Source organism: Papio anubis, chromosome 5 (assembly GCF_008728515.1).
Source record: "Papio anubis isolate 15944 chromosome 5, Panubis1.0, whole genome shotgun sequence".
Taxonomy (NCBI): domain Eukaryota; kingdom Metazoa; phylum Chordata; class Mammalia; order Primates; family Cercopithecidae; genus Papio; species Papio anubis.
The window spans coordinates 62,202,777-62,230,616 of NC_044980.1; the positions used below are offsets into that span (position 1 = coordinate 62,202,777).

Sequence of the window (27,840 nt, forward strand, 5' to 3'; positions counted from 1 at the left end):
CAGTAGTCAGTGTTTAACATCTTTTGAATGAGTTCTCTTGGAAATCATTTTGAAATTGAATTATCTGTGACACTGACATATTTCTCCATAGGAAAAATGTCATTGGTACTACTCTTTAGTAGTTAAATTTCAAGAAAAATCCATATTTTGTTTAAGCCATGATTCAACTGACTACCCCCATTTGCAATGAGATAACAAGAAAAAGAGGAATGCTATCACATTATCAGCAAAATGAGAAGGCTAAATGTTATTATATTTTAATCTGAAATGATTGTGCTTGAAGGAGAGAAGAATAAGGAAGTAGACAGAAATGTTGGAGAAGATTTTAGATTTATGAATATTTTCAAGGGCTTTGAAGACAGATATTTATTTGATCTAATTTCACTTCAAAGTTAAAAGATTTCCTTTTATTTGACACAATTGTATATGTAATAGTTTTTTATACTTCTAGAGTTCCAAAACAACAAGAACTTTTAGTTGTTGTCATTTATAAATGTAACCAGGAGAGGCTGGGTACGGTGGCCCACGCTTGTAATTCCAGCCCTTTAAGAGGCTGAGGCGTGGATCGCTTGAGCCCAGGAGTTTGAGACCAGTCTGGGTAACATGGAGAAACCCGTTGCTACAAAAAAAATACAAAAATTAACCTGGTATGGTGGTCTGTGCCTGTAGTCTCAGCTACCTGGGAGGCTAAGGTGGGAGGATCACCTGAGTCCAGGAAGTCGAGGCTGCAGTGAGTCATGATTGCACTACTGCACTCCAGCCTGGGTGACAGAGTAAGACCTTGTCTCAAAATAAAATAAAATAATAAATAAATAAATAATATAACCAAGAGAAGACGAGAGATTTTGCTGGAGTAATTAGAGAAGAGGTAGAAAGAAAAGGAGAAGGGGGAAGGGAATTATAGAGAATACAGACACTTGTTTTGTAAACAGATCTTTCAAGCTGTAATTAGCTTAAAAAATAGGCAAGGTAGAGTAGGTGGTGAGTATATATGCCTTCCAAGTAGAAAAATGATTGTGAGGAAAAGATTTTCAGTGACACATTTCCTTCTGCCAGTTGATAGTAGCACCATTGACTAAACCAACATGGTGGATGGAAGGAGGAAAAAAGTGTGCAACCAGCTGGAAGAAACTGATATTCCCAGAGAGGCATTTGTAATTTTACAAGTACTTTGCATTTCTCTGATGTAAAGTATATTCTTTCAGGTTGGAAATGGATTAGGCATGCTTTTGAGAAAATGACATTAAAATTCTTTCACAGAATACAAAAGAGAATGTGTTAGATAATTATCATTATTTTTTTCATTAGTAGAAATTTCCCTTCTCTTTTCTTTATTTTTCATGCCTTTGCTGAGGTGCCTCTGCAGGGCCTCTTCTTTTAAGTCTAGATATTCCTGAGCTCTTATTATGAGGGATGTAAGGAGAATTGCAAGAGCGGTTTCAAATAATCTGCTGTTTATTGTGGCTGAGGAAAGCTTGCCCAGTTATTTAGGCTCTGCTCTGTTCCTATTCCACCTTCCTTATCTTTTGTTTCTTTGTTTCATGGCACAGTTAGTCACTGGGGTGGAAATACATCTTTTAGCTACCGTAACAGAAAACTTTCCTCCTTATTATCCATGGAGCTGGAGTTAAAACTCAACCTTGGCTGCAGAGAAGAGGAAGTCCTGGATTTGACATTGCTAAGGGAGTTAGAAATATTGCTATTTTCAAAACATGTCACCAGGTCGTTAATTAAACACTAAAACAAGTAACTTGAATCAGTTCAAGAAAACACTTTCCCCCACAGCTCTCATTTTGGCCCATATAAAATACACTTGATTTAAATCTTATTGAAAACTTCTAAGGCTTCCAATCATCAGCACTACAGATACTAACATAATTTTTTCCAGTTTGTGAAAGGAGGAAAATGGACCTAAAAATATTTGATTATTTCCACTTTCATTGTCTAGCTAATGATAGCAGCATAATTATTGATTTAAGATACCTACTGATTTGAAGTGCTTGTGGTGTAAAACTTTGTAAGTTCTGGTTATGTGATTCACTTTGAGGTTAGTCCTGGAAGCACTTTATTCTTAGGAGATGCTGGGATAGGCTACTAAATGGGGACATCCATTCTGCAGAGAGTATAAAATCTGACTTGCCTAAAATTCTTGGAGGAGTGATAAATACCATGGCATCTTATTTATTTTTTACTTTCTACTTAGAACTGCAACTCTGAAATGTACCAATGAAATTGTTCAATTGCATCATGCAACTCAAGTCAGGGGATGCAAAGCTTTTTCTCTTGATTTCTGGATTTATAGGTCCCAAGTGAACTGAAACTGGCGATTTCTTTCTGCTGAACAGCAGTTTGGAGATGGTGCTTTTGAAATTTTGTAAAGTAACATTTCAGAGAAGTTCCTTTGGTCCTTTTTCCTGGGATACGGTAAGCAGGAGGGAAAAACATGGCTACCCTTTACAATTCTTTTACTGGATAAATATTAAAACACCCTAACTTCACACTGATGTTTCTAAAAGTTTTTGTGTGAGAACCTTGAAAAGCACTATATATTCATACACTTCACATCACTTCTTTCTTTCGGTTTGAGATAGGATTAAACATGACCTTTAAATGCTTATTAGTAAAGTATATTTTACTAGTAAAAATAAAATTAGTAAAGGTGATTTTTTCCATTTCCATTTGTATATGCAACCCCTGTAGTTGTAGAAATGCAACTTTTAGCTATCCGTAAAAGAACGTTTTTTTTCTTTTTAAAAATCCCTTCAATAATATGTATTTAGTTGTAATTTACTATTTTCCACTAAATGTTCCATAAATTCTCACTGGAGAAGCCACTGGAAGAATGAGCCATGCCCTGTGGAGAGCCTTCATTATGGAGTTTTGGGGATTGGGTGGGTATGCATCCTGTTTAGATGGGGTATATCCGGTGGCAGGGACAATAAGATAAATTTTGGTGAAAGGCTTAGCAGGGTCACATCTGGTTAGTGGCATCACATTACTTTTCCCAAGGCAAACTAGAAAAAACATATAAGTCAAGTATAAATTAGCAGATATAAAAGTGTTCAGAGGAAAGAGCTGTACATTTAGATTCAGAATGATCCCTTCACCATGTGGCCTGGAAATACTAGAATGATCTAACATCACTGAACCCATTGTTCCAACTATAAAATGCAGACAGTGGCCATTTGCTGTGGAAATTCAATGAGATACTCTCTACATAAATGTTTTCTAGTCTGAAAGATCATGTACCATTGTAACATGCCTTATAACTTTGTCATGTCTTATGCTTTGGTCAAACTGATATCCATTTCTTTAATGGACTTCATTTACAAAAATTAACTTGTAAAGGAACAATGGTAGGTTTGTAGAATTGAGGTCTGAGATACGAGATGTATTTGCAAGGACAAAACACAACAGCTATCTTGGCTTGTACTCCACTGCCTTCTCTCTAGAGGGAAGTGTCAAGAAAAATTAGACCCCGAAGGATAAGGCTGAAGCTTGACTGTGCCATTTATTAGCTGTATGATGTGAGGCTAATTACTGACCTCCTCTGAATCCTTTTCCTCTTTTAGGTGTTGTAATAATCCTATCTCTTAGAGTTATATTGAGGATTGCCTAAGACAACAGCACACCTAATATATAATGCTCTGCAGATGAAAATAATCATAACTTAGAAATAGGGCTTACTGTGTATCAGGTATGGTTTTAAACACCTTAAAGGTATGAACTCTGAATTTTCACAGTATCCCAAGGGATTGATGAAATGTTAATCACCATTTTATAGGTGGAAAAACTGATGAAAATAAGATTAATTAATTTGCTCAGTATCAGACAACAAATAAGTGGCAGAAGCAGGCTTTAAGTGCAGGGCAGACTGGTATTGGGGTATGTGTGCCTAACCATTACACCAACCTACCTCTCTAACCAGGAAGGATCTGTTCTGTAAAGGAATCCAAGGCCTTGATTTTGATTAATGGAACATGTATGCCTTAGTTATATGCATCATACTTTGAATTCTGCAGAAACTTCTTGTAGAAACTTTCCTAAAATAATGACCTAGAATAACATAATTATTGTGTAGTAATAAACAAGATACAATGCATTCACAGCATATACAGATTTTCAAATACTTAGATTCTTACATACACCACTGAGAGAAGCAGTGTATTATTTGATTAGATTAACTGCCAATGCTATCCTTGTAACTGTATTAGCACATTCTTAATGGTGTCTTTTCTTGGAGATTTCTTTAGTACCATATAATTTAATAGTTTGCATCAAAAGTTACTGCCCAAGACCATGGGAACCCACCTCTTGCATCAGCATGACCTGGATGTGAGACATGGAGTCAAAGGAGATCATTTTGGAGCTTTAATATTTGACTGCCCCACTGGATTTTGGACTTGCATTGGGCCTGTAGCCTCTTTGTTTTGGACAACTTCTCCCATTTGGAAAGGCTGTATTTACCCAGTGCCTGTACCCACATTGTATCTAAAAAGTAACTAACTTGCCTTTGATTTTACAGGCTCATAGGCAGAAGGAAGTTGGCTTTTCTCAGATAAGACTTTGGACTATTGTCATTTGAGTTAATGCTGAAATGAGCTAAAACTTTGGGGGACTGTTAGAAAGGCATGATTGGTTTTGAAATGTGAGGACATGAGATTTGGGAGGGGCCAGGGGCCGAATAATATGGTTTGGCTGTATCCTCACCCAAGTCTCATCTTGAATTCCCACATGCTATGGGGGGACCCAGTAGGAGGTAACTGAATCATAGATGCAGGTCTGTCCTGTGCTGTTCTTGTGATAGTGAATAAGACTCATGAGATCCGATAGTTTTAAATAGGAGAGTTTTCCTGCACAAGCTCTTTTTTTCTCTCTGCCACCATGTGAGCGTGCCTTTCAGCTTCTGCCATGATTGTGAGGCCTTCCCAGCCACGTGAAACTATAAGTCCATTAAACCTCTTTCTTGTGTAAATTGCCCAGTCTTGGGTATATCTTTATCAGCAGCATGAAAACGAACTACTACAGTTACTTCAGTAAGTGTTTTTGTACATCTGCAGAAGTAAGCTGGAGTTAGAAGACTTTATTCATTTGTGACGGACAAATCCCATAAATTCTCTGAGTCCTATTAGTATTCTAATCTGCAAAGTAGGAATATAATCCTTCCTGTGTCTATAGTGAGAATCAGATGAGAGCATTGATGTAAACATCTTCTGCAAACTCTCAAGTGCTATCTAAATATTAAGGATCCTTATTTAGTGTCAAGGGAGTTCCAGGATTTCATGTGATTGCTAATTTAAGTGCCTAGAGAGCTGGGATGTGAAATCTACTTTTCTCAATTTAAAATCTTGGCCAGTCATCCAAGATATCACCCCCTTGGGAATCTATGGGGCTTAGACCACATTGCTTAACTGATTCCCATGGCAGGTATTGGCTCATCAAGAGAGATGATTTCTATGAATCAGATAAGGGCTGGCACAGTTGATCTCCATGATCCCAACTCTGAGAATTTAATTTGAAAATTAAAACAGAGGAAGCTTTTCTGCAACTTTACTGAACCTGCAAATTAAAACTTCAAAGTTATTTAGTAATAGCAATTTATAGCAGAACAGTTGCAAAGAAAACTAAACACAATTACCATCAGTGTTTTGAGTGAGCTCCAATTTTCCACAGGAAATGGAGAACTCTTTTTCATTTTAGCCATAGGAGCTGGTATTGTTTATTTCCTCACCCATATGTTTTGTGTCTGGAAATGTTTCAAGATCCTCCAGCCCAGCAGGTCATCTTCTCTCCTCCTTCTTGAAGTTCACTCATCTCCTCCTCTTCTCCTTACAGTTCTTACAGGTTCTCAACTGTTCTCTTCCTCTTACTCAGTGTTCTTCACATTTTTCCTGCCCCCATCTTTCAGTCTTCCCTCCTTTACCTCATGTGCTGAGTTATAATTATGCACATCTAAAAGCATTGTGAATTAAAGTCAGGAGCTCTAGTTCTACTATCTTTTCCTCCAGCATCAAATGAGATTCACCTGGAGAATTGAAGGCATGGGAGGAACAAATGAGCCTGTAATCAGAGACAAACCATTTTGGAGAGAGTAGACAACATTGTCTTTCAAACAAGGGCAGGCTGCCTGCTTTTGGCCTCCTTGGAGGAGCTCTATCCTACCAAGCCTCGTGCCTTTCCCGATAGCAGCCCTGGCTTCCCTGTCCCCAGACTTTCCTGGCTGTCCCCTGGCTGTCCTTCAGCCCCTCTCTATGCCTTTCTGAACTCTTTACAATTCTGCCAGTTTCAGAATGAAATGATTGCATTAATGATATTTGAAGAATTAAAATTCTTCATTTGGCCTCATCAAATCATTTTGGGTCATTGATGTCTTTGACTTTCCTTTGGATAATATCATATTCGATTTTGTCGTAGTTAGAAAAGTTGTTTTTTGTTCTTAGATTTAAGTCTGCCTGTCCCCCTGTTTGCTATGTCATTCCTGATTATATCCACTTTCCCCCTACCAAGATCACGCAGTATAATTTCTTCCTCTCTGGAGTGTTTAGAGCTTTTAAAGTCTTGCACATCATAAATGAAAAGCAGCTGGGTATTTGAACTTTGCAAGTACAAATACTCAATGGAGAGTCAATACAGTATAAGGGTATGACAAATGAAACTGTGTTTTTGACATGACTGTTTGTTCTTATAAATTCGAGTGATTCTTTACCCACTAGTGCTGCAGCCTAAACTATAAGAAATCCCTTAAATATTTTAATACTGCCACATGTTGATTTCTATCACATTCTCTGTAGGGCTTTGGTAATACTCATGTCAGTCACAATGTGTTGCCTCTTTTACTTAAGCTCAAGAATTTATTCTCTGCCCACATTTTAGAAATGTAAAAGCACTTTTACTGTAAATATTTAGGTTACATTGTAGTATTTGATTTTTTTAAAGCAAAGATCTTGGTGTGTATATTTTTCAGATTATAATTTGTTCAGATGTAGTAGGATGGGTATATAACTTTACTAATGAAGAAAGTTAATAAAAGCAAATTGGCAGAACCAGAGAAGATACAGCAGGTAGAGAATACTAAAACCCCATGTTTACATAAAATGTAAATACATCTGTTTGAGTACCTCAGTGTGGCCTTACCATTAGTTCTGTCAGTAAACATTCCAAACTTACTGGGTTTCACAAACATTTGTTAGCACTACAGCTTCATCTGAATAATAATAATAATAAATTATACTTTCTAAAATGCTCACTGCATACCCGACACTATATTAAACACCTACACATGTTACCACATTTTATCCTTAGGACAACTTGGTGCCATAGATATTATTATTGTCATCTTAAAAAAATATATCTCTAGGGCTGTGGTTAGAGAAATTAGGTAACTTGCTAAGTTATATGGCAGTTTAAGCCAGAGTTTGAGTGCATTTCTTTCAGGCTAGAGACCTTGTCCTCAAGTATGTTGTTAACTGGGAGGAAAACTCATCTTTGAAGAAGCTGAGAGCCTCTCACAAAGGGTACCATGTTAACCTGTGGAAAGTGGACTTCTTTTCCTTGTTTCCTTCCTTGTCAGAGCCCATTGACCTGACAAGAGAGAGATGGAAGATCCTTTCCAAGTGTATCTTAAATACATATCTTTTTCTTGAGCACACTGGAGTTTACCACTCTTCTCTCTCTTTTGTAAAAATAGAGTCTTAAATGATTAACCTGTAGTATATTTCCCAATCAAATTTCCCTTCTGGTTGAGGAGGAAAGTAAAAGACCGGCATTAGTCTCCAGTTTTGGAGCAGTTAGTATGAGATACATGACAGTGGTAAGAATGATCATATAGATGGAAACTGGTGAAACAATAGCAGTATTTCAACATTCTGTTTATTTCAACACTTGAGGCTTAAGGAAAGCCCAAGATTTTGGTCAAGTGCTCTACTTTTCTTGTTAGTGGAGGAACTGCAGTCTGGAATAATTCTAAACGGCCAGATGTTTGTTCTACAAAAATTTGAACGTTATGTTTGATTCTCATATGGAATGTTACAGGAATACTAGGATAAAGTCTGGTGGCACTGAAGAATAGCAGAATCTTTATGTGGGAAAGAAACCAAGAGAATTATTGAGGTCAGATTGACTAATAATTTCAGATTGATTCAGGTCAGGGCCAGAGTTATCCATGTGGTTGACTATAGCATAAAGATCCACATTAGGAAACTTTTTCTGGTTAATTGTCTAATGTTGTTTCATTCTGTCCTTGGTAAATACAGTATGAGGGTACTTATAGGCTGGCAAAGAAATATGTTTTACTTGCAAAAATTATGATGATTTACATATTTTAAAAACGGGCCTGGGAAATGATTTGCAAAACCATAGAAGAATAGACTGATGCCTTGTTATGTTATTTACCATACACAGAAAAATAATTGTATTGCTTTGCCTTCTTTTAATGTAAGATACAATCATTTTCTAATGTAGAAACAGTTGAGCCTTCTTTTGTTTCTTTGAAAAGTACTTTAGAATTGAGAGCATTAACAAACCATGAACTCAAAATGTGGAAAAATATTCTTACTGGTAAAAATCATGTCAAAACATTTGGGCTCTTAAAATCAACCACATATTGATTACAGCATCTTTGGAAAGGTAGAAAGAAGTTGGAAAAATGTTCAGTTAGCACCTCTGTATTCCTAATCTATTCTATACCTTTTGTAAGATTGAAACTCTCTGCAATGACTTTCTCTTGGGAATTTCATTAATAAATTTAGAAGGTTTAAGGTTTTGGAATCAAAAGAATCTGTTCAAATTGTAGCTTTGTCATTTACTAGTCATACCTCTTTAATGCTTACCTTAATTATTTTTTCACTTATTTATTTTCAGTTTTTCTCATCTGTACAATGAAAATAAGCAGTATTTCCTTTATAGGATGGTTGTGAAGAGTAACAACCAATGCATACAAGTTGCTTAACAATTTAATGATATGTAGGAACTGATAATTTTGTAAATATATTTTATTATCATCAACATTAATAAAAGTCAATTATTGTTTAACTTTTATTAAATAAATACTGGACTAAGTTATGTACAGAGAACTAAGATGTATACAGAGAATTACACTACTCTCTGTGGTCTTTACATTTTATCTCAAGGTATATGAATAATGGCAACACCAAATTAATGTAATCTGAGCCACATGGGGTATCATTTCCTATCCAAATGATTCTCAGGTTTGGAATGGATGTGAAAGCGAACTTTTGTCCAACAAGGAGAAGGGCTGGGAGTGGATGAAAGGTGTCTGTGAGCATGGGCCAACCTCTCAGGAATTGAGCCAGGCTGGCTCCCACCTACTTAGCTCTGCTGTGGTACCTCTTCTCGGTGCCCCTTTACCTCAGTTTGATACTTGGGGTTTTTATGTCTCCTTGCATATTCACCACCTGACCCACCCTCAGAAATTCTCTGAGACCAAATACCCTACAGTGTATAAGGTTGCAGTTCTACCCCTGCAGTGCTGCCCCACTGGGGTGCACGCCTTAGCAGGAGAAGGGATGTCAGAGTTATGGTCAGAAGCAGGTGAAGTATTCCCAGTCTCTAGGGCCATCTCCTCCTAGGCAATGTGTTGCTTAATAATGACCTGGAGAAACACATCCATCAGAGTAGTAGGCTTAAAAAACTCAGCCCCTCAAATGCTAATTTTAGATGCTTAATAAAATGCTCTGTTTCAAGGTATGTTCTTCTTTCATAGTTGGAAAAGCCATCTCTTGTGAGTTGTCTTGGAGGTTCCATTTCAGGATGGAAAACTTGTCCATCTATATTTCTACCAGAAATTTCTTTTGTTCTTCACTCTCATCTGGTTAGTACTGTGCCCTGCATATTTTTTTTCCTCTCTGACATTTCAGTGGGTAGCCAGGCACAAGGGCCAAAGGGCTATCCGAAATATGAACATGGATTTACTGTAGTGTTTTTTTAAAAAATAAAGCTCCTTTTAAGAACTTTCTTAAATTTGTCTATCAAAATGGCCATGAATACACTTTTCTGAGAGTTTGCATGAAGCCATAATACAACACAAATGATTTCAATTAATATTTGGTCCAAAGGTTGCATGTGATATTTTAAGTACTGTGCATTTCAAATGCATGAGATTAGCTTTCATATTGAATAGATGTAATCAAATGAAGCAAATTTCAGTGGTCCAGGGAAAGTAACAGAACAGCTATCTAAATTCAATCACTCTCCTCCATTTCCATCCTTTTGGGTGGTTTCACCATGAGCATGATGAGCTAACCAGTTACTTGATTGACTAGCAGAAGTCCTACCCATCACAACTAGTAAGCTTTATAATCTTTTTTTGAAAGTTAACAGAGCCCTGTGGACATTCCAAACAACTTTGGCACTAAAAGAACTCTCATAGCTATTTCCTGCAGAAAACGGCAAGAGTATTATAGCAGAGTTGAGGATTTTCCTCAGAGAATAAGGGTAATTTGGAACTTTAGCTCACATTTTAAAATCGATCTTTATGTAAGGTGAGTATGTCTTAGCACATACCTGTTGTCCTGGCATAATTATTAGTAGTGCCCCTTCCGACTCTCAAAGTGTCTGGTTTGGGACAGTTAATTTTATGGTCACACTAGTAACGAGGTACATATATGGGAATTTGGAGCCTGAGCAATGCCCCTGCCATTTTAATGTCAATATTAGAGTATATATAAAAGATGTAAACCTGGCAGCAAATATGACTTGTAGAATTATTCATGTTCTTAAAAGTTCTATTGTAATAAATGCTCTTTGTCAAGTGTTTAGTATCTGAGTTTTTAATTATGTTCTTTGTGCAAATCTTGAATTAACCACAGACTAAAATGTTTATTACCTCCACCTCATCTCATTTGAAACAGAGTAGAGATGTCCTATAAAAACAAAGAAAACAGGAAAAACAAGGCAAGAAAATTGGTGAAAGAAGGGAGTGAAGTTAGTAAAAGTAAGATGAATCCTGGAACATATTTCTTACTCCAAAGATATGCTTTAAGGTCTTGTAGCAACAGGCTGAAATTCTGTTTTTTAGGTTCCTGGAAGCAAGTAAAATAAATGTGATCAGTTACACGATTCACTGTGTCTACACAGAAGAAAAAAAAAACTGGTAGGGGTATGAGAGACATTCATATTGTGCAAGATCAATAATAAGTACAATGGAAACATCAAGGTGCTCCCAATGTTTCCCCTTCCTCTGGCAGCCCTGCCATAGCAATTCCCCTCAACTTGTTCCTCAGAGTCCAACTCTCATACTATTTCGATATTTCCTTGCACCATTTTTTCACCTGGCTGTCAATGGGGCCAGAGTGTGATAGACTACTTCCTTATGTAAGCCACAGCAGTCAGTGAAATAACTTATCAATCAGAGTGTTTTTGTATTCAAGTTAACCTGACTCTGCATCTGTCATCCTAGGCCACTTCCTTAAACACCAGCTTCCCTAGGAATCCATTCTATTACTCTTTCCCCTTATTGCCTGCCTTCCTTGCCCGGTGCATTCCCCTCCCAATCTTTTCTTCTACTGCCTTTCATCTCAACCTTTCCCACACATTTTGCCGTCACCAATATCCCCAACATCTTCTTCCCTTCTATTTTATCCTATGATGTCACTCTCTCTTTTATTTGCCTCATACCATTGGGCCTGGATTGGATTGTGTCTCCCTTATTTTTCTACTTCCAGGTCAATACCTCCTCATTTCTGTGTGCAAGTGTTTATTCTTTGAGGTCCATTTCACTGTTAAGTGATCATGCCTTTCTTGCCCCAATTTCTGCATATGAGGTCTTATATTTAGGTCTTATATCTTATATTAGGTCTTATATCTGGTCTTATATCTTATATTTAGGTCTTATATGAGTTTTGTTTTGGTGTGTGACATAAGATAAAGGTCCGATTTCATTCTTTTGCATGTGGAAATTTAGTTTTCTCAGCACCATTTATTGAAGACACCATCCTTCCCCTGTTATATCCTCTTGGTGCCCTTGGCACCAAAAATTAGTTGACCATATATGTTTGGATTTATTTCTGAAACACTCTATTCTGCTCCACTGGTCTATAAGTCTGTTTTCTATGCCAGTATCATATTGTTTTGATTACTATAGCTTTATAATATAATTTTAAATCAGGAAGTGTGATGCCTCCAACTTATTTTTTCTTTCTTAGAATTGTTTTGATTCTTTGGGATCTTTTATAGTTCTTTACAAGTTTTAGTATTGTTTTCCTATTTCTAAGAATGCCATTAAGATTTTGATAGAGATTGTGTTAAATCTGTATATTGTTTTGAGTAACATGGACATTCTAACAATATTAATTTTTATGATTCATGAGCATGGGATCTCTTTCATTCATTTGTGTCTTCTTCAGTTTCTCTCATCAATGTTTTGTAGTTCTCAGTGTACAGATTTTTCACCTCCTTGCTTAAATTTATTCTTAGGTATTTTGTTTCATTTTTTGGGTGCTATTGAAAATGAGATTGTTTCTTGATTTGTTTTTTCAATTAGTTGTTTTCTGTGTATACAAATGCTACTGATTTTGGTGTGTCAATTTTATATTCTGAAAGTTTATTAAATTCATTTATTAGTTTTAACAGTTTTGGGGTGGAATCTTTGGGTTTTTCTACATATAGGATCATGTTATCTGCAAAGAGAGATAATTTTATTTCTTTATTTGGATGCCTTTTCTTTACTTTTCTTGTCTGATTGCTTTTGCTATTATCTCCAGTACAATGTTGAATGTAAGTGATGAGAGTGAGCATCCTTCTGTTGTACTGGATCTTAGTAGATAAGGTTTCAGTTTTTCTCCATTGATTATAATGTTAGCTGTGGGTTTTTCATAAATGGCCTTTACTATGTTGAGGACCTCTTCTTCTGTACCCAAACTGGTGAGAGTTCTTTATCAAGAAAGGATGTGGACATTGTCAAATGCTTTTTCTCCATCAATTGCGATGATCCTGTAGTTTTTATCTTTTTATTTTGTTAATATGATGTATCACACTGATGGATGTATTTTAAGCCAGCCTTGCCGTGCCAGGGATAAATCCCATTCAGTCATGATGTATAATCTTTTTGATATGTTGTTGGATTTGGTTAGCTAATATTTTACCTAGGATTTTTCCATCAGCGTTCATCAGATAAACTAATCAGTAGTTTTATTTTCTTGTGCTATCTTTCTCTGGCATAGGTATTAAGGTGATGCTGACCTCATAAAATGTGTTTAAAAGCATTTTCTCAAGGTCTATTTTTCTCAGTAGAGTTTAAGAGGTATAGATATTGATTCTTATTTGAATGTTTACTAGAATCCAATTGCGAAGGCATCTGGTCTTAAGCTTTTCTTTGTTGGGAGGTTTTTGATTCTTTAATTTATTTATTTGTTATTGGTCTACTCAGGCTTTGCATTTCTTCTTAATTCAATCTTGGTAGGTTGTATCTTTCTAGGAATTTACTCGTTTCCTCTAGATTATTCAATTTGTTGGCATATAATTATTCATAATAATTCCTTATTTTTTTATTTGAGGCATGTATTTTACTTTCTTCACTTTCATTTCTGCTTTTATTTGAGTCTTCTTTCTTTTTTCTTAGATTAGCAAAGGCTTGTCAATTTTGTTTATTTTTTAAAAAACCAAACTCTTAGTTTTAGTTTTGTTGATTTATTTTATGTTTTTTCTCTATTTGATTTATTTCTATTCTGACTTTTATTATTTTGCTTCTGCTCACTTTAGGTTTATTTTGTTCTTTTTCTAGTTTCTTGAGGTGTAATATTAGACTGTTTATTTGGAATCTTTCTTCTTTTTTAACGTAAGTGTTTATTGCCATAAAATTCTCTCTTAGAATTGTTTTTGGTACATTCCACAGATATTGGTATGTTGTGTTTATATTTTCATTTGTCTCAAGATATGTTTTAATTTCCATTTCGATTTCTTCTTTTACTCATTGGTTTTTCAGGAGCATGTTGTTTCATTTCCACACATTTTTCAATTTTCCAGCATTCCTCCAGCCATTAATTTCTAGTTTCGTATTATTGTGGCCTGAAATGATATGAGAGACAATTTTAATCTTCTTAAATTTGTTAAGACTTGTTTTGTGGCCTAACATACGGCTTATATTGGAAAACGTTCCATGTGCACTGGAGAAAATATGTGTTCTGCAGTTGTTGGATGGAAAGTCCTCTGTAGGTTTGGTAGGTCTATTTGGTCAAAACTGCAATTGAAATCCAGTATTTATCAATTTCCTGTGTGTTTGAGCTATGAATTGTTGAAATTGGGATATTGAAATTATCTACTGCTGGGCACGGTGGCTTGTGCCTGTAATCATAGCACTTTGGGAGGCCAAGGTGGGAGGATGACTTGAACTTAGGAGATTGAGACCAGCCTTGGTAGCATAGTGAGACCCTGACTCTACAAAAAAAAAGTGCATGCTTGTAGTCCCACCTTCACTTGGGGCCTGAGGAAGGATCCATCAGGGATCAGATCATTCAATCCGCAGATCCACTCCATCTTTGCCCGGCATCAAAGGCGCTTGAAACGCTTGACTTTTTGCGCTTTGCGGCGGCGCTGCTTTGCGCGTGCCCGTCATCAATCGTTGATGATGTTCTGATGTTGAGATTATATTTACAATTAATATGTACTCTGTGACATTGCTTGTCATTAAATAATGATCTTTGTCTCTTGCAACAGTTTTTTTTTTTTTTTTTTGAGGCGGTCTTGCTCTGCTGCCCAGGCTGCGGAAGTGCAGTGGTAGCGATCTCAGCTCACTGCAACCTCCGCCTGCCTCCTGGGTTCCAGCCATTTCTCCTGCCTCCCGGCTCCCGAGTAGCTGGGACTACAGAGCGCCTGCCACCTGCGCCTGGCTATTTTTTGTATTTTAGTAGAGGCGGGGTTCACGTGTTAAGCCAGGATGGTCTCGATCTCCTGACACCATGATCCAGCCCATCTGGAAGCTACCAAAGTGCTAGGATTACAGGCGGCCTGGCCTCTTACCGCAACAGTTTTTGACTTGCAGTCTAGTTTATCGGATAAAAGTGTAGCCACCCCTACTCTCAGGTTTCATTTGCATGGAATATCTTTTATTTATTTGTATTTATTTATTTATTTATTTATTTTTATTTTTCTAATTTTATTTTATTATTATTATTTTTTAATTTTATTTATTATTATTACACTTTAAGTTGTAGAATTTTGTGTGCATAACATACAGGTTTGTTATATGTATACTTGTGCCATGTTGGTCTGCACCCATCAACTCGTCATTTACGTCCCGGTATAGCACCAGTACAGTCCCTCCCCTCCCCTCCCATGATGATAGGCCCCAGTGTGTGATGTTCCCGCCTGGAGTCCAAGTGATCTCATTGTTCAGTTCCACCTATGGTGAGAACATCGCGATTGTTTTGGTTTTTCTGTTCTTGTGATGGTTTGCTAAGAATGAAAGTGGTTTCCAGCTCGTCCATGTCCCTACAAAGGGCGCCAGAGACTCATCTGCCACATGGCTGCATAGTATTCCATGGTGTATATGTACCGCATTTTTAATCAATCTGTCACTGATGGACATTTGGGTTGATTCCAAGTCTTTGCTATTGTGAATAGTGCTGCAATAAACATCGTTGTGCATGTGTGCTATAGCAGCAATTTATGAATCCTTTGGGTATATCCCACAGTAATGGGATGGCTGGGTCATATGGGTACATCTAGTTCTAGATCCTTGAGGAATCCCGCCATACTGTTTTCCATAACGGTTGAACTAGTTTACAATCCCACCAACAGTGTAAAAGGGTGTTCCCTATTTCTCCACATCCTCTCCAGCACCTGTTGTTTCCAGCTTTTTAATGATAATAAATTCTAACTGGTGTGAGATGATGGTGGTATCTCATTGTGGTTTTGAATTTTGCATTTCTCTGATGGCCAGTGATGATGAGCATTTTTTTCATGTGTTTGTTGGCTGTATGAATGTCTTCTTTTGAGAAATGTCTGTTCATATCCTTTTGCCCACTTTTTTGATGGGGTTGTTTGTTTTTTTCTTGTAAATTTGTTTTGAGTTCTTTGTAGGTTCTGGATGTGTAGCCCTTTGTCAGATGAGTAGATTGCAAAATTTTCTCCCATTCTGTAGGTTGCCTGTTCTACCACTCTGATGGTAGTTTCTTTTTGCTGTGCAGAAGCTCACTGGATTTAATTAAGATCCCATTTGTCAGTTTTAGCTTTTTGCTGCCGTTGCTTTTGGTGTTTTGGGAAGTCTTTGCTTATGCCTATGTGTCCTGAATGGTACTACCTAGGTTTTCCTCTAGGATTTTTGGTGATGAGGTCCACCAGCTGCAATTTCAAGTCTCCTAAATCCATCCTTGGGAATTCAGAAATTTTCCATGTCCATAAGGAGTAAGGAAAGGATCAGTTTCAGCTTTTCTGCCATGGCTAGCCAATTTTCCCAGCACCATTTATTAAATAGGGAATCCTTTCCCCATTTCTTGTTTTCTCTCAGGTTTGTCAAAGATCAGATGGCTGTAGATGTGTGAGGTATTATTTCTGAGGACTCTGTTCTGTTCATTGGTCTATATCTCTGTTTTGGTACCAGTACCATGCTGTTTTGGTTACTGTAGCCTTGTATTATGGTTTGAGTCAGGTAGTGATGCCTCCAGCTTTGTTCTTTTGACTTAGGGATTGTCTTGGAGGATCACGGGAATGGTTCCATATAGAACTTTTTAAAAGCAGTTTTCCAATTCTGTGAAGAAACTCATTGGTAGCTTGATGGGATGGCATTGAATCTATAAATTACCTTGGGCAGTATGGCCATTTTTCACGATATTGATTCTTCCTATCCATGAGCATGGTATGTTCTTCCATTTGTTTGTGTCCTCTTTTATTTCACTGAGCAGTGGTTTGTAGTTCTCCTTGAGGTCCTTTACATCCCTTGTAAGTTGGATTCCCTAGGTATTTGATTCTCTTTGAAGCAATTGTGAATGGAAGTTTCATTCCATGGAATTTGGCTCATAATGTTTGTCTGTTATTGGTGTATAAGAATGCTTGTGATTTTTGCACATTAATTTTGTATCCTGAGACTTTGCTGGAGTTGCTTATCAGCTTAAGGAGATTTTGGGCTGAACAATGGGAGTTTTTCTAAATAACCACAATCATGTCATCTGCAAACAGGGACAATTTGACTTCTTCTTTCCTAACTGAATACCCCTGATTTCTTTCTCTTGCCCCTACATTGCCCTAGCCAGAACTTCCAACACTATGTTGAATAGAATTGGTGAGAGAGGGCATCCCACAATCTTGTGCCAGTTTTCAAAGGGAATTTTCCAGTTTTGCCCATTCAGTATGATATTGGCTGTGGGTTTGTCATAAGCCAGCTCTTATTATTTTTGATGCGTTCCATCAATGCCAATTTATTGGCGTTTTTAGCATGAAGAAGGGCTGTTGAATTTTATCAAAGGCGCTTTTCTGCATCTATTGAGATAATCATGTGGTTCTTGTCTTTGGTTCTGTTTGCCATGCTGCATTATGTTTATTTGATTTGCAATGTTGAACCAGCCTTGCATCAGGGATGAAGCCCACTTGATCATGGTGGATAAGCTTTGATGTGTTGTTGAATCCGGTTTGCCAGTATTTTATTGAGGATTTTGCATCGATGTTCATCAGGGATATTGGTCCTAAGAATTCTCTTTTCTGTTAATGTCTCTGCCAGGCTTTGGTATCAGGATGATGTTGGCCTCATAAAATGAGTTAGGGAGGATTCCCTCTTTTTTCTAATGATTGGAATAGTTTCAGGAATGGGTACCAACTCCTCCTTATACCTCTGGTGGGAATTCAGCTAATGAATCCATCTGGTCCTGGACTTTTTTTTGGTTGGTAGGCTGTAATTATTGCCTGTTCCAAGAGCCTACTATTGGTCTAATTCAAGGGATTCGGCTAAGCTACCACCGGTTTTTAGATCTTGGAAAATTGTAAGTGTCAGGAAATTATCCATTTCTTCTAGGTTTTCAGTTTGTTGCATAGAGGTATAGTATTCCTGAGTAAGTAGTTTTACATATTTCTGTGGGGTCATTGGTGATATCCTTTATCATTTTTAATTAACGTCGATTTGATTCTTCTCTCACGCTTCTTTATTAGTCTTGCTTCAAGTGGTCTGTCAATTTTGTTGGTCCTTTTCAAAAACCAACTCCTGGATTCATTGATTTTTTGGAGGGTTTTGTGTCTCTATCTCCCTTCAGTTCTGCTCTGATGCTAGTTATTTCTTTTGCCTTCTGCTAGCTTTGGAATGTGTTTACTCTTGCTTCTCTAGTTCTTTTTAATTGCGATGTTAAGAGTGTCAATTTTTGATCTTTCCTGCTTTCTTGGCCAGGCATTTAGTGCTATAAATTTCCCTCTGCACACTGCTTTAAATGTGTCCCAGAGATTCTGGTATGTTGTATCTTTGTTCTCATTGGTTTCCAAAGAACATCTTGATTTCTGCCTTCATTTCGTTGTAGCAGTAGTCATTCAGGAGCAGGTTGTTCGAAGTTTCCGTATAGTTGGTGGTTTTGATTGAGTTTCTTAGTCCTGAGTTCTAGTTTGATTGCACTGTGGTCTGAGAACTTAGTTTGAAATTTATAATTTCTGTTCTTGTACATTTGCTGAGGAGTGCTTTACTTGCAATTATATGGTCGAATTTTGGAGTAAGTACGATGTGAGAAGAATGTATATTCTGTTGTTGATTTGGGGTGGAAGTTCTATAGATGTCTATTAGGTCTGCTTGCTGCGAGATGAGTTCAATTCCTGGATATCCTTGTTAACTTTCTACTTGTTGATCTGTCTAATGTTGACAGTGGAGTGTTGAAGTCTCCCATTATTATTGTAGGAGTCTAAGTCTCTTTGTAAGTCTCTAAGGACTGGCACTTTATGAATCTAGATTGCTCCTGTATTAGATTTTATATATATATTTAGGATAGTTAGCTCTTCCTGTTGATGATCCATGACCATTATGTAATGGCCTTCTTTGTCTCTTTGATCTTTGATGGTTTTAAAGTCTGTTTTATAGAGACTAAAGGATTGCAACCCTGCTTTTTTGTTCTCCATTTGTAGTAAATCTTCCTCCCATCCCTTTATTTTGAGCCTATGTATGTCTCTGCGTGTGGGTTATTATTGACAGGTCAGGAGTTATCACTGTCACTTTGTTCTTGTTTTCTTGCTGTTTAGTAGTTCCTTTGTTCTTTTCTTTCTCTCTTGTTGTCTTCCTCTTTGACATGACAGTTTTCTAGAGTGCTAAGCTTTGATTCCTTTCTTTTTATCATTTGTGTATCTGCTGTAGTTCTTTTGTCTTGTGGCTACCATGAGGCTTACATAGAACATTACAGTTATAATCTATTCCAAGCTGTTAACAACTTAACTTCTGTTGCATATAAAAACTCTAGACTTTGACCCTCCCATTCCATAATTTGTTTTCATGTTGGATTTACATCTTTCTATATTGTATATTTCTAAGCAACTTACTGCAGTTTTAGCTATTTTTGACCATGTTTACTTTTAACCTATATACTGGAAATAGATATGATTTACACACCACCTTTATGGAACTGGTGTATTCTGGATTTGATGCATTTCCCCCTACCAGTGAGTTTTATACTTTCATGTTTGTTCGTGATGGCATTATTGTCCTTTAATTTCTGCTTGAAGAAGTCCTTTAAGCATTTCTTGTAAGGCAAGTCTCATAATAATAAATTCTCTCAGCTTTTGCTTGTCTGGGAAGACTATTTCTATTCATTTCTGAAGGGCAGATTTTCTGTGCATTGTATTCTTGGCTACCAGGCTTTTTTTTTCTTTCTTTCAGCACTTTAAATATATCATCCCATTCTCTCCTGGCCTGCAAGGTTTTTGCTTGGAAATCTTCTGGTAATTTAATGGGCATTCCTTTATATGTAACTTGGTGCTTTTCCCTTGCTGCTTTTAAAGTTCTCTTTTTGTCTTTGAATTTTGGCAGTTCTGGTTTCAAGATTCCAGTTCCCTTAGGGACAAGGCATTACTTCAGCTTGACTCTAAAGGGTGGGTGCACTAATGACTGGTAGAGGTCATGAAGTGGCTCTGTGGTAGCTTGTCCTTAGTAGATAAGATGTAATAGCACCTCTACTTGGGTATGGCATGATATGAGGCGAGCATGGTGCAGTGGCAGCTGAGCCTCAGGAATGGAGAGATACGATACCTATTTGCCCCCAGAGTATGATGCACTTTGGCAGTGACTCAAGTTATACGATGTTGCAGAGCAGTAGCAGCTTGAGCCATGAGGTGCAATGCACAATGTCATCTCCTTCTTTGGGAGTATCTCAGTTGTGTGGGCTCTGTGAGCTTCCTTAACTGGGTTCAGAGCCTTTGAGGGCTGCAGGAATTTCCAATAGCAAAGACCCCAGTTGTCCATGGTGGTAATGGGATCTTCTGGGGTCCTCTTGCTTACCTTTCCCTGCAGGGAGAAGACGTTCCTGGTTCTAAACTGGTCAAAACTTGGGGAGTGAAGTGGCAGAGGTGAATTGCCTCCTTCCTTTTTCTGTGTGCCCATCCTGGGTTTCTATGTTCTATAGGATTTCTACTGCTTCTCTGCTGTTCTCTGGTGCTCTCCTTTAGTTACTTTAGTAGTTATTTGTTGTTTTAGGGTTTTTTTGAGGGGCAAAGGAGTGCTAGGAGCTTCTAATTTGCCATCTTGCTGATGTCACTCCCAATTTTTAAATTACACATTATATATAAGATAAAATTTAACTCTTTCTCTCTCTATATATAATATATACATGAAGCTCTTCTCTATAAAAACTTAGACTCAACTTTCCATGTCATTACTGTACAACCACTAGTGGTATCACACTTTATCGTATCATTAAATCCTGTTTAATTTCTCACTGTCTAAATGCTTTTTGTCTCATTCTAGATGATACTTCTATTTTCATAGCACTTTAGTATTTAAAGGGCCTATATATCATGAGAGGACATGACCCAGGTATGCTGAAATCTTATTTCTAGTGTCTACAACAGGTTACGCCTACCTCATTTAACTTTGGACTTAGGCACTTTCAATCTGAGGCTCTGGGGCACTTGATTTGCATTCACTATATACAGTTTCCAGCTTTCTGGAAGTCCAGCATTGCATAATCTTAAGGGAAGGAAATTTAGCAATGTGCTATCTGTGTGTGTGTGTGTGTGTGTGTGTGTGTGTGTGTGTGTGAATTATACCTATAGTGATTGGCTTGCTCCAGCTTTCTCTTTTCTACTTGGGATTGTGTTTCCTGTTTATATGAACTGGGGTGATCCAGAGGCCTCCACAGGCAATAAATCCTGCAAGGGCAGAAAAGATAGGAAAACATTCTTTCCCCTAACACAATTCACAAGATGGCTTTGGAGCCTACAGTACAGTTTTATGGTTTTAAAAATGTTCTAATGTGGATGTGCCCAAGGAAGAATTAAGAGCAGCAGAGCATTTCTCTATTCCAATTCTCATTCAGAAAAAGCTCTAGGAAGCAGATAAGAGATTATGGACAGGAATAGAATCATATTTGATGTGAAGACTGAAGTTTAATTATGAATATAATCAGGGAGAAAGTTATTTCTGAAATCTCTCTTTCCTCCCTGTAGTTGAATTTTCCAAGATAAAGTAGAAGAAAATGTGTATGCTTTATCTACAAATGAGCTGCATCTGGAGAAATGATTTTCTCTCCTTTATGGATTATTTGTTTAATTTACTAGAGTGCACCAAATAACAGACATTTGGCTTGTTTTCTTCTCAATACTCTTGTTTTATAGATGAAGAAACTGAAGCCCCAAAAGACAGTAGATTCTCTTTTCTTAATATATGGTCTTCTCTCTTTTCCCATTCATCTCTGAATCTTTTTAACATACATTCACATTTCTTACCTACCCCACCCCCTCCACAATTTCATGTTATTGATCTTGGTTTTGTTCAGGGCTCACTGGCAACAGCAGGTTGAATATAAAGGTGAGATTCCTGAAGTATCAACAAATAGTGATCGAGCAGTTAAAACTCAAATCATATTCACTGCAATTACAAGAGATTGAACAGAGCAGACATGTGTTCCTCAAGCTCTCCTGAGTCTAGAAGGAGAAATTTATAAGGAAGCACATCTCAAATCTCTGAGACAACCCATGATGCTCAATGAAAGAAATCAAAGATCCAATATCTGGAGAAAAAAAAAAAATTCTGGCTGGGCACAGTGGCTCAGGCCTGTAATCCAAGGACTTTTGGAGGCTGAGGTGGGCGGATCATAAGGTCAGGAGATTGAGACCTTCCTGGCCAACATGGTGAAACCCCATCTCTACTAAAATATAAAATATTAGCTGGGCATGGTGGCAGGTGCCTGTATTCCCAGCTACTTGGGAGGATGAGGCAGTAGAATGGCGTTAACCTGGGAGGCGGAGCTTGCAGCGAGCCGAGATTGTGCCACTGCACTCCAGCCTGGGCGACGGGACGGAGACTCCGTCTCAAAAAAAAAAAAAATCCAAGAACTTCCAACAATGGTTTGTTTTTAGCAAGTAAAACTGTTAGAGGAGATGTGAAGTTGTAGAGAAGAAAAAGCAAGTGTGTACAGAGAAGAGTTAAAAAAGAGACAACTCCCTCAAGTGACCAAATGGCCCAGGGCTGGGCAATAAATCTCTTGACAGTTTCTCAAAGTCTAAGAAATCTGTGTTTATAAGTTAGCTAAAACACCTGCTCAAGTTTCACTTTTGGGTGACTTATGTTCTGTAGAATTTAGCTTGAGTTTTAAAAGGTGATGAGTGATTACTGAAGCTGACCCTGATCCCTATTGAGTTTTTCAAATTAAATGGATTGCATTTTGCACAGATAACTTGTGTTGTAGTTAAAGTATCAGGCATCAGCTTCTCTGAAAAGGGATAAACAACGGAATGAACTCTCAACATTTCCATTAACTTTTTTATTTTGAACTGGTTATAGACTCACAAGAAGTTGCAAAAATAGTGTGGAGAGATCTGGTGTACTCTTCAAACAGCTACCTTCCTCTCACTTCCCATGGTAATATTTTATATAACTAGAGTTCATTACTAAAACCAGGAAATTGACATTGATATAATACAAGTAACTAGTCTACAGATCTTACTCAAATTTCATCAGTTTTTACAGGTACTCATTTTTTATGTGTGTAGTCATAAGAAAATTTATCCCATTTACAGATTAATGTGCCACTACAGCTCAGATACAGAACTGTTGCCTCACCTTAAAGGAAGAAACAAACCTTTCACACTATTCATCTGTAGTCACCTTACCTTAACTTTTTGTATGAATGAATGCACCATGTAGTCCATTGTCCTTATTTGTTGTTCACGAGACAGGAAACAGTCTTCTTATCTATAAATATATGGATAAAACTTTATATATATATATATATCTTGGATAAACTAGAGAGTGTTTTAAAGGTTCATCTTTTTGTGGGAGAGAAAGAAAATACATATTTGGAAATTCTTTATTTAAAGGTTAAAAAAGGTTAAAAATCAGATGGTGTTAAAGCAGACATTTCATATGCATATGCTTGATAAGCAGACAAGTCATGTACAGTGTGAAAATGCAGAATACAAATAATGGAAACCTATGACATATTAATGGAACTTGAACTCAAGTAATGCTCAGTTGGCCAAAGAAAGCTCATAAGACAGCCTAGTTCAACCTGCAAACCATGAATTTACAGTTACTGTCTTTAAGAAAGAGATGAATAAACTTCAAAACTTTGAAAAAATCAGAATTTGTCTCAGGAAAATAGTGACATTCCATAAGGAAAACTTCCTACAAATAAGTTAAATCTTCCTCTTGCCTTCCATTGCTGAGCTGGGTTCATGTGATGTAATCATAGAATGAAGAGGAATAAACCAAGCCAAAAGAGGCCAGAAAGGGGACAGGCTCAGGACAAAAGGAAAGAGAAAAGATATATTTAAAACACCAGTCAGACCCTTTCTGGATGTCATACTTCCTCAGTTTCAGCACCAGAGTTACTGTAGATGTTTATTTTGTGGTTTTCATTCTTCTCTCTGCAAAAACATTCTTCCTGATAAAGTTGGCCATGATATTCCAGCAGGACTGCCCACCACTTTGAGAGGGTTGCTCATGATGGGCAAATCTTCAGCTGTGAGTGATGACTCTTTTACTCAGCCTGGGTCTTGGTGGGAATGGGGAGTTCCAAGGCAGATAGTCAGGCAAATAGCAGCCATGATAAAGGTCTATGTCCAAGCCAGGACCAGAAAAGCAAACTCAGTTATCTATATGCAAGCTCATTGTTTTGTTCCTCATCTGTTTTAATGCATGGGAGAGATCTTATTAGATGAAAAGGTACAAAACACTGGGCCCAATTTGAGTTTTTAGTTTATTTTTTGAGTAGTTCTATTTATTTGTAAAGGTTGGTATATCATGATTTTTATTTTTGTCTTTGATGTTTTCCAAGGAACAAAGAAAAATATTTACTTGCTCTTTTAAAAGATATAATAAAACTGATTTTATATTACAATTATTATATGGCTCCATCTGATGTCAATCAGTATTTTCTCAATCTAACACAGGTTATTGAATTTCAGTGATCTTACTTTCCTGTATATTATCAATTATTCCTAACTACAATGAAAAAGAATGATGAAATAGCCCAGAGGAATAATGAAATAGTCAAATTATTACTATTATACCATCCTTCGGTTTTTTTCATTGTTTTGCTTAAAGTTTTATATCATCTTTTAAGAAGATATAAAAGAAGTCTGGAACCATCATCTTTATAGTTTATTTCTTAGCTTTTATTAAGTACGTTGAGAATCCAGGAATTTTTTTAATGTTTCTCCATAATGACAAAAAGAAGGAGTTGACAGAGAAACAGTTTACAAATTGGCTAGACGAAGAAAAATGCAGGGAGACAAGAGTGGTCTTTGACATTCTAATAATGGTGTGAAATTGATTGTATAATAAAAATTTTAATGAGGCTTCAGATAACAGTATCTTAGGTAAATTTTCCCAAATTCAGTAATAGATGAATGAATTACACATTTCTAAGGGCAAAATGAAAATGTAATATTTTCATGGTCATGCAACAGAACAGACTTTATTATGCAAATATTTTGTGACCAGAATCTAGACTATTCTATTGTGCCAAAAGGCATATTACACATTCTTTCATCGTTCATAAAGCTTGTGCACTGAAATTTACTTGATATCATTAATAAATGGATAAACAGTTGTATATACAAAGTTGAGTAGTAAAAAATAGATGCTGTAGTAATGAAAAAATTGATTGCATTCGTCATTCTAAATGGTATTTATAAATCTAAAAATTAAAATGTGTTATAATTAAGGATCAAATAAGATGACCATTTTCTTTTCAATAAAATTATGTACCATTGAAGTTTATCAAGGATCACATTTTGATGATACAACTGCATGAAGCAGAATTAGAAGTAATGACAAGACAGAGCCTAGCAGAGATATATTTGAAATCTGAGATCAGAATTTATAAGCTGGATATGTCTCTCTAGTTGAATTCAAAGTACATTGACTTTTCTATCTATCCCTCCCTCCCTTCTTTCTTTCCTTCCTTCCTTCCTTCCTTTCTTCCTTCCTTCCTTCCTTCCTTCCTTCCTTCCTTCTTTTTCTTTCTGTGTCTACCTATTTATCTGCCTCTCTTTAAAATCAGGAACATATGGAATAAAAATTTGGGTGTGCTATATTTAATTCTTACTAAAATGTCTAATAAGGTTTTTTCCCACTCTACCTTTATGCTTACTTTTGTAATTATTCATGAGATGACAAACATATACAAAATAAAAAGGGACTATTGTGCCCAGATGGTAGTTATATCTACTTTCCTGGTAGGTTGTGGGTTAAATGGGGTAGAAAAAACAATACTTATTCAGTGAACATTAAGAGCTCCTGGACGTTATTGTCTACTTTTCTTATTTAAACATGTATTTGATATAAATTTTGTGAAACAAAATGACATACATTATGAGGAATATTAGCCTGAAGCTGATACAATATGAGTCTAGCCGTCATTTTGCCACACTGCTATGTGATCTTAAGTAAATGATTTTGTTTTTCTGCACCTTAATTTTCTAATTTTGTAAAATGAGTGGGTAAGAAAGTTTTTCTGTCTCATGCACGATGAAAGATGTAGTCATGTTGAAATGAATAAAATCTGCTGTTTTCTTCTGTAGGCCATCAACACATATGTGGGCCAATTCTATTTCTTAAATTGTTTTGTTGGAGGCTGAAGCAGATATTATCCCATCATCTTTCTCATAAGCCGATCTTTCATTTAACTATTCAGTCCTTCAGCCACCAAATACTTAAGTACCTGTTCCATGTCAGCTGCTGAGGAAAAAAATCAGACCTTGTCCTTAAAAGTCAGATGTGTCAGAAGTAAACTCAGCAAAGTTTGTAAGTGTTTTGTTATGAATCTAAGATACAGAAGAAATTCAAAGAAGGAAGTCATGTAGTCTCTGGGTGCATTGATGGTGAGAGTAGTTATGCTAAGAAAAGGGGTAAGGGAAAAGGTGATCCTTGAGCTCATATTCATACCAGCTAGTATAGTAATTCTTTTATTTTTACTATTGTTCCATGGCAGAAGAATCTGTTACTGAGAAAAGGGGCTCACTGCTCAATGTGCTAGAAGCCAATACTATGACACGGGGGTTTTGAGTAAACAAATTATTTTTATTGCAGGTTGACCAATAAGGTGATAGGAGTGTATCTCAAACCTGTCTCCTTGTGCTGGCTCTAAGGCCGTATTCTTATTAGAAACAGTTTGGGAGATGGATTCTGAGATTAGCAGGTGACTGATGCAAGGAAAGGGGATATCTGGAAAGTCCTCAGGCATGCAGAGTTATCTCTTCATTTCTCTTCATGGGTCACATGTGCAATTTCAATGGGAGTTAGTATGAAACATGCTGTGGAAATGTGGTCCCTGACACCAGCAGGTTCATTCTGTGCAGACTCCAATCGGCCATATTGGTTTTAACAGATTCAGCCAGCATTTTAATCTCATTAGCAGAGAGTTTCGGCATTTCAGCAAGTTGTATCTTTTCTTATCTGTCATCCTGTGAGGTCAAGAGTTTCTATCAGTCACTGGTTTCTTTAACTCTTTGGGGTATGGTTTCAAATCCACAATGGCCAGGTAGCAGTCTCAACTTCCATCTTAATGGAATCATTGTCAATTCACCTGAAATAATCATCCTTCCTTGGGAACTAGAACCCCTAAGCCAACAGAACTCCACACTGTAGGAATGAAAAGTATTAGATTTAGTAGTGAAAGGAGACACTCCTACTTCCATTCCTTGATTCTCAAACTGTATTTCCTAATTTTAGGGGAACTAAGTTTCAGGAAGCCATTACATTGTTCTATGCCAAAGTGAACACCATTGCACTTCTTTTGCTGTGAAATGTTACTTGGTTAAAAGCATTTTTTTCGTGTGTGAAATATCACAAAAGTGCACACAGCATCCCAACCTCACAGTCGGTTGTGATGACAGAAGCATTGTAGGTTGGCAATGAATATCCATATTCAGAACATATATCCATATTCAGAATACAAACACCCTTTTGGAAGGGGTACGATGAAATCAATCCTTCATGATGTGGCTGGCTGGTCTTCCTAGGGAATAGTGTTACATCAGGGCTTTGCTTTTAGCCTCTGCTATTGGATGATGATGCATTTAGAAGTAGCAGTCACCACATCAGACTTGGTGAGGAAAAGTCCATTTGGTGGTTTTAAAATTTGTTCACAAATTCTTTCACATACTTCCCTTCAAAAGGTGGGCCGAATTCCCTCCTTCAATGTGTGATGAACGAAATGATTTGAATCTAATGAATAGAGTGGCAGGAATGATGCATTTGGCTTTGAA

At 36.9% G+C, this 27,840-nt stretch overlaps 2 long non-coding RNA genes across 5 annotated transcripts in view; one reads left to right on the plus strand and one right to left on the minus strand.

Annotated features, from left to right (window-relative positions):
• The window catches only part of LOC110743470, a 543,894-nt gene that overhangs the window by 221,701 nt on the left and 294,353 nt on the right, over positions 1–27,840 (plus strand). The window lies entirely within an intron of this gene.
• Positions 1–27,840, minus strand: part of LOC103885149 — a 233,005-nt gene that overhangs the window by 171,717 nt on the left and 33,448 nt on the right. For all 3 annotated transcript variants that reach the window (XR_001903447.3, XR_004183724.1, XR_001903445.3), the window contains exon 4: positions 23,239–23,320. This is a non-coding gene — a long non-coding RNA (uncharacterized LOC103885149). The remainder of the gene's footprint in view (positions 1–23,238; positions 23,321–27,840) is intronic.